An 8,102-nucleotide genomic window follows, 5' to 3' on the forward strand; every position below is an offset into this window, starting at 1 on the left:
GTTAACTTCAGTTAACTACTCCCCCTTCAAGAATGAGGCCGCCCTCGGCCGACCCTATTTGGGCGATCATCTCTTTTAGTTGGGCCTTTTTAGCCGACCCCAGAAGTTGGTTGACGGTAGCGGAAATTTTATTAATTTGCATTTGTATTTTGTTGTTGATATTGACCTGCCTATTGTTTGCATTTATTAATTCGAATTCTTTAAATTTAATTTTTTCGAAATCTTCCGCGTCCGGCGTTCCCGCCACTACCTTCAACGCGGTCCCTAGGAAGTCTAAGCTTCTTGCTACCCTATGATGGATGCTCAAAGAGTCGAGCAGGTCGCGCAGATGGGCGACATCAACAATCAAGAGTTTCTGCATATGAGACTGAGGGAACATGCTGGACATCCCGCTAGTTTCTTCTATGACGCGCCTATATTCCGAGAGATTTGCAGAATGTTTCACAAACGCAAATTCCTCCCAAACTAGAATTTGGCCATCAACGATGGGAATGTATTTAGTTTTAGAATAGTCCGTGACGCGTGCCGATGTTGTGGTCAAAAGGAAAATCAGGGCCATAGTTGTGAACCTGTAATTTGGAAGTGCTGTAAGTTTGTTGAAATTTGGGAAGCCCACCACCAAAGCGTGATTAAAATAATAAAAGCAAAACTTATGCCAAGTGGCTACAAAAAAGGTATGATAAGAAATTTAAAAATTATCAGGCGAGGGATAGAATAGTCACGCTCGGCCTACCTAAGGTTGTCTTTGTGGACCACCCTCCCCTTAATGAGGACTGTGGTCCCCATGTCCGCTTCAACGGTCTTTTCTTCACACAAAGGCGAGAGTTTGTTGCCCAGGCGTTTGTTAGACTTCACTAAGACTTTTTCGCCAACCTCGAACACTCTATTTTGTCGGGAAGCGTTTTCCCTGTTTCGGAGCTTGTCCTGGGCTATTTTAATCTTATCTTATTTCGTAATGTGGCCCATTTGATTGAGTCTGAACCACGTCAGCCGGCCTCTTGTCGATGACCGAATGGATAGATTTGTTATATTTGGTTGTAGCCAGTAGGATCAGCTCTACGGTATCGCTAATGCCTTTGTCGATTTTAAGGCATCTAGCAAGCTCTACCAGAGTGCTGTGGAAGCGTTCCACCTGTCCGTTTGAGACACTGTGGAGGGGCGGAGCATTTGAAATGCTAACGCTGAAATGGTTTTCCAGCATGGCCACGATGGTGTGCGAGTTCAACGATGGTTCGTTGTCGCAATATATGACCTTTGCCTTAGGGAAAATGTTCATCAGCTGTAGTAGCGCTGGTTTGAGGTCCTCTATGGATCTAGAGGGGACCGGTTGGACGACAGCAAATTTCGAGAATTTGTCGATGCACGTAAGGAAATACTTTTTATCCGTGGAGAAGATGTCTATGTGTAGCATTTCTCCTACATGAGATGGGATCGGTGTTTCGCCAAGCTCCTGTTTCTTTGGATGTCTGTCGTATTTAGCCTTGGCGCAAGTCCTGCAGGAATCGACTATTTCGTTCGCCATTTTGGTCATTTTTGGGAAGTAGTACTCGGAGAGTACCTGCTTCACGTTTTCTTGGGCAGACCTGTGAGCTCTGTTGTGCTCGACAGTGAGAATCTCCCGTCTCTCGCCCATTGCAAAAATATCCGTCACTCGATTTTTGCAGTGCCAAAATTTGGTGGCAGGGAATTGCCGAACCAATTTGTCCTGTACCATTGCTAGCGTGTGCAAGTCGCAATGGATGGCGTTTACGCCTTTAGGAACTATCACGTCCGCGAGCTCCTCCAGCAATGACTCTTCGCAAGTGAAGTCAATGTTATGCCGTCTCTTGTTTCCAAAGAGAACAAAGCTGCGTTTAGACGAAAAGCGAGCCTCTTCCAGAGTTATCTGGTTCTGGAAGCAATTGAGAGGCTTATCCGTGGATGGGATGGTGTGAGTTAGCGACAGCTCACTGTGGATTGTGGCCGCGCTTGAAAATGCCTCTTCCTCTTCTACAACGTTGAGTTGTTGTCTCGAGAGGGCATCTGCGACGAGGTTGTCTTTGCCAGGCATGTAATGAACCTTGGCACCACACTCGTCGATGCGTTCTTTCCATCTTTTAATTTTCGTGTTTGGATTAGAATCCGAAACCGCGTAGGTTAGTGGTTGGTGGTCAGTGTAGACATTTATGTCTTTGACCCCATATAGGTAGTGACGAAGCTTTTCTAGAGCCCAAACTATGGCTAACAGCTCCCTTTCGTTGGTAGCGTAATTAACCTCTCTGTCCTTTAAGGTTCTAGAGATCATAGAAATGGGTCGTCCCTTTTGGGAAAGCACAGCGCCAATGCCGTACGCTGAGGCATCTGTCGTTAGATCAAATGCCAATTTATAATCGGGGTATCTGAGGATGACGTCCTCAGAGGCCAGGATGTTCCGAAGCTTTTCGAAGGCCTGCCGTTGTGGCTCGGTAAACTGTACCTGGATGTTTCTGGATCTGTATCTGCTGACATTTCCATGTTCCCCTTTTAGGATACTCGAAATGGGCTTAGCTATTGATGCAAAATCTTTAATAAAGCACCTATAGTAGCCAGCCAAGCCCATGAATGACCTTACTTCAAATACGCTTTTAGGCTCCGGGAATTCCTTGATGGCCCGGACCTTTTCTGGGTCTGTTCTAGTCCCTTCACTGGTGACTATAAACCCCAAAAAATTAACGCTTTCTTTGAAGAAGACCGATTTCTGCGCCGACACTCTCATGTTGGCGTCGTGCAGGCTCTTTAGTACCCAGTCTACGTGCCGTATGTGGGCGTTTTCGTCCTCTGAGAAGACGATAACATCATCGACATAGACATAGCAAAATTTGCCAATCTGCTCTCGCAGTATGTCGTCGATGGTTCTTTGGAAGATGCTGGCAGCATTCCTCAACCCGAATGGCAGTCGGCAGAACTCGTATTTTCCCCCGTTTACGGAAAAGGAAGTTTTTTCACGGTCACGTTCCGCCAGTGTAATCTGGTGGTAGCCAGACTTCAAATCGAGCGTTGTAAAGTACTTAGCCTTGCCCAAATTGCCTAGTATCATGGAGATAATTGGCATGGGGTAGCGATCCGGTATTGTCCTCTCGTTTAACTTTCGAAAGTCTAATACCAGCCGCATTTTACGGCTGCCAGACTCGTCGGTGCCCTTTTTGTCTACTACCCATATTGGGTTATTGTAGGGGGATCTCGACTTCTGGATTATGCCGTTTTTTAGGAGGTCTTGAATTTCGCCATTTACGAAATCGGCTGCCCCCATCGGGTATGGGTAGGGTCTGGCATAAATGGGCTCCTCATCAACTGTTCTAATGGTCGCAACCACTGAAGTGTTGTAAGGTAACGCCTCATTTGGGTTAGCGAAGGCATTTTTCCTGTCGCTTAGCATTTTTGAAAATGCTTTTCTGACTGAAGGTGGTGCACTGGAGCAGTCCACTTCAGTAAAATTTACGTTGGGGCATGCTTGGAATTCTAGCTTTTCTATTTCGGAACCCCATTTGAGGTGTCCGGAGGCTAGGCAAAGCGATGCCCCTGCCTGTTTTAACAGGTCAAGGCCGATGATGGCAACAAAGGAGGACAAATCTGGTAAAATCAAGCTGGCCTTCAAGTTGAATAGGGATATGAAGCATTTCTTTGTGATCGTGGTAACGCCATGGATAGAATGTATCGAAAATGGTGAATCCACTGGGCGAACGCCTTTCAATCCCTCGTATGGACGGATGAAATTTTTTGACGCGCCCGTGTCTATTAGAAGCTTCATTTCTAGCCCCGCTACTCTTCGTCTGATGACGGGTAGCAGGGACTTTCCCCTAAAAAATTAATGACGTCAGAGTCGTATTCCCTAATGGCGTCGTCGTCAATCTCTTGAGTCGCGTCTGAAGCTGTAGCGGAATATTTCCCCTCGGATTCACTTGTGGCCTGCGCGACATGGTTGACCCTCTGCCTTTTGTGTGGGCCCGATCGATCGGACTCTACCGGCTTCCTGTTTTGGTATGCCGGGGCTAGGGACGGCTTGAGCATCCTGGAAAGCGATGGGTCAATGTCCATGGGTTCAGGTGTGCTTCCGCTGTGTGGGGCAGAGTGGACTTGTGCTTTGTGCTGCTCCTTTTTGTAGTAAGGATTTTTGCCAGTATTTGTCTGGGCATTCGCCGGCGGAGGAGCCTGACGGTGGTCTTGTGTTTTTGGATAGTGTTTTTTATCCTTGTCCTCCTGGCTTCTGGCAAACGAAGCCGCGAAGGAGTACCTCTCGTGGTTAGCTTCTATTTCCTGTGCCAAAGCGAGGGCTGAAGGCATATCTTTTGGCTTTGCCGAAAAGAGGACATCCGTAAGACTACGCTTAAGTCCCGAGATAAATACTCGGAGTGCGTCGTCCCGGAATTTGTCGCATAAAACCTTTGCCGCCGGGGCTTCGTACGACATGGTGGCTTCGTTGGTGAGTAAGGTCAGTTTTTTCTCGACGTCGTAGTACTGCAGTAGGGTCATATTTCCCTGCCTGAGAGTACCCATTTCTTGCTCGATAACATGAATCTGGCGTTTATCACTGTACGTGAAGTCGAGTCGATTTATAATCGCGTCGAAATTCAGCACAGTGCCAAACGAGGATAGCACGGCATCGGCAGGGCCTCTTATTTTACTCCTAATAATTATAACTGCCTGGTAATGCCGAGAGCTATTTACATAGTTCCTAAAAATATAATATGCGGCTACCGCCGCTTGCCGCCAGGAAACGTATGTTTCCTGCGTTCCCGTAAATTCGGGCAGGCACTTGACGGCATCTAGGGGCTCGTCACATTTTACGTTGTCTCTAATTTGTATGGGTTCATATACTTTGATTACGGGGGCTTCCGCTTGCGCGGGAGTGACTTGTACTGCGTTGACTTGTTCGGTCAGCCGCTGTATAGCCAGGCGAAGTTCATTTTCCCTACGCTGGCTCTCAATATTGGCTTCTTGGACGGCATGTTGAACGGCTGCCTGTATGGTGGCTGTCATTTGTTCCATGCTGAAAGCCATTTTTGCGTGTCGGAGTGCTCTAGCGTTCTTTGGGGTGGAAGATCTGGCCGGTCTTTCGGACTCTGACTCAGAATCACTGGAGAATTGTCTTACGCTTCTATATCGTCGGAAGGGATTGCTCATGTGGAGCTGCAGCTATGTATAGAACCCGAGAAAAAAAAATGTTCATGCTCGAATTGCATGCCCACAGAGGCGATTGGTAGGGTGAGGGGGCTCGCGAGGGCTGAGCCGTTGTTTTAGTTACATATGTGTGCGGGCTCGTTGAGCTGCACTATTGCTTTGCCAAGTAGGGGCAAGGTGAGGGGCATGCGGGGTCGGAGCCTCCGCTATGACACAAAGATAAGAGAAGAAAAAAAAATAAATAAAAATAACAAAGTGCCACTGACTGCATGCGCGGCCGTATCGTATTCCCAAGAATGGAGTGGGGAAACAAAACAGAAAGGGAAAATAAATAACCAAGACTGTGCAGCTAATACCAAGAATTTTTGTGTAACAAAAGAGACATATAAAAGCTGAATTAAATGCACACAATTATATGAATTATTTTGAATGAAAATTAAATTTGGAGCTGGTGACTTTTTTTTTTATCTTGGTTAAGAATTTTCTATTCTTCAACCTTTGTTGTTGTATAAAAACATTTATTCATTTAATTATACAGAAAAATAATAAATGCAAACAAATATTGGGCGATAGATATCCCAAAAGAAAATGGTTCATATAATAAATTTGTAAAAAAATTGTATTGTTATAAGAAATTTGTACAAAAATGCAACGCTAAACCGTCAGCCAATTTTATTTAGGAATTTATTTATTTATTTTATTTTATTTTTTAAAAAAAAGGTTAATGGAGTGCAGTTTTTAGTTATGAGTGTAACACATTTTCACTATTACTACCAATGCAGACTTGTTGAAAGGGTTGTGAATGAAAATGTCCACTTACATGTTTTCACGATGGGCGCCAATTAATTAAATTAAGGAGGTGATGGTTATTTATTCTCCGCTGTAGAGGGTGTCTTCAGTGATGATTATTTATTCTCCGCTGTAGAGGGTGTCTTCAGTGATGAGGATATCTCCAGTGTAGAATGGTTTGGTATTCCTGGCGGTTGCCGAGGGTTCTTCCTTCTGATGAGAGTTTACGTTGGGAGTTACTAACTCCGTTATTACTGCCTTGAGGCTGAGTAACCAAGCAAGAGCAAATGAATTGAATATTACGGCTTGTGCCGGAGTTAAGTGAAAGAGTTCTTTATTCTGAGAGACTCAAGTACAAACTGAAACTTAAAGCTAACAAAAAGTATTTCATAGCGGCCACGCAAATATGCAGTGTTCGCCGGCTATGCATGAGCATCCGGCCAGACGCTGTGTCAGCAGTTTGGCCAGAGCGAGTTCTTAAGCAACCGGACATTGCCGTCGCGCGGTTAACTTCAGTTAACTTATATATATTTACCTGGAAATTGCCATCCCACGCTGCCGACACCGAGGAACTGAAATGATGGAAAATTGAAATTAATACGCTCCAAATATCCCCCCTGAAGGGAATTGATGCCTGAGAAGCTATTGCACTTCCAAAGGATGGCACCTGCTCCAGGATCATCTGCTTACCTGTCTGCTCAATGTCGTCCCAAATTGCTGTCTTTTAATCTTGTCTTGAAGTCCTCATTGTTTACATGTTTTCAATGTTTATATAATCATCCGTCTTCTTCTTAATACTGCATTCCACGTTTTTGATCCAAAAATTTCCTATTAACGACGCTGACTGCCGACTTACCAACTATCTGTGATACTCACCTGTGATAACCCTTATCCACTTGACGACCTCCACTGGATTCACCTGCAAACGTACCTGATTAGCTTAAGGAAAAACACCGACAATTGGAAGACTAATAAGAAGAAGAAACCATAACAAAACTTACCCTCAAAGACGACACGACCCGATGCACCAGAAAGACGACGCCCTTGAACACGCCAACCGGCAAAATCCCCTGTCCCACAATGCCGTCCCTCAATGTGTTGTCCTAAATGTCTCCCTGAAATGCAAAAACTCAGAAACTCTTAAATTTTCTTCCTATATTTACCCATTTCTGCGATGAGTGCTGCCAACCTGCCCGGCCTGGTGGTCGGAGTTGCCACCTGGGGCAAAGTACCAGAAACGAGAGCTGCCAACTGGTCCCGCCTGGCATATGGAGTTGCCACCTAGCGCCAAGACGACCATGGGACGAATGCGACCCGACGACCCCAGAAACAACAACAGGAGAAAGTGCTCTCTCCAGGAGCCCGCCAATTTCATGTTGAAGTGACTTATTAATTAAAAGGAGACTTAAAAAGGAGATATGGAGGACACAAGGACAGAAATACAAAAGGAGATGGACAATTTCAACCTGGACAACATCGAGCCATTTACTTCGTTGGACTCCTTTGAGATGGCCATGATCTGCAGGCCTTATGGTGGTGAGTCCACTGAGAAAATTGAACTTTCTTCCCCCTATTCGGGGCGTCACCCAGGATTCTCATTGCAATCATCAGATGATTCCTGCGTGATTGTGTGTGACGCCAATTTAAGGACTCCCTCCGCTGACCCCTCTTCAAAAGCGAAGAGCCCGCCAAAAATAAATACAAATAAAATATCCCATACACACACACACAGCCAGATCCACTTTCCCTCTATGACCCCTCTTCCAAGGAGAAGAGCCCGCCAAAAATAAATGCAAATACATACACACACACACAGCCAGATCCACTTTCCCTCTACTACCCCTCTTCCAAGGCGAAGAGCCCGCCAAATGCAATAGATAAGAGTAATAAGACAACAGTTCCAATAAGCACACACCCCCATACACTCACACAAACACAGCCACACACACATACTGCACCACTTTCTTCTCCCTTGCCTATGGGGACTGAAATTGGCGCGAAGCAATGCACCCAAGCACACTCACAGACACACACACACTATACCCCACTTTCCTCTTCCCTGACTACGGGTCCTGAAATTGGCGCGAACATTGAAATACAAGCAACCAAGACCTTAGCTTCCGCCTTGCCCAAAAAAACAACAAGCCCTACAGCTGATCGTGAGCCACCTGTTGGTT

This window comes from Drosophila ananassae, unplaced genomic scaffold (assembly GCF_017639315.1).
Source record: "Drosophila ananassae strain 14024-0371.13 unplaced genomic scaffold, ASM1763931v2 tig00000169, whole genome shotgun sequence".
Taxonomy (NCBI): domain Eukaryota; kingdom Metazoa; phylum Arthropoda; class Insecta; order Diptera; family Drosophilidae; genus Drosophila; species Drosophila ananassae.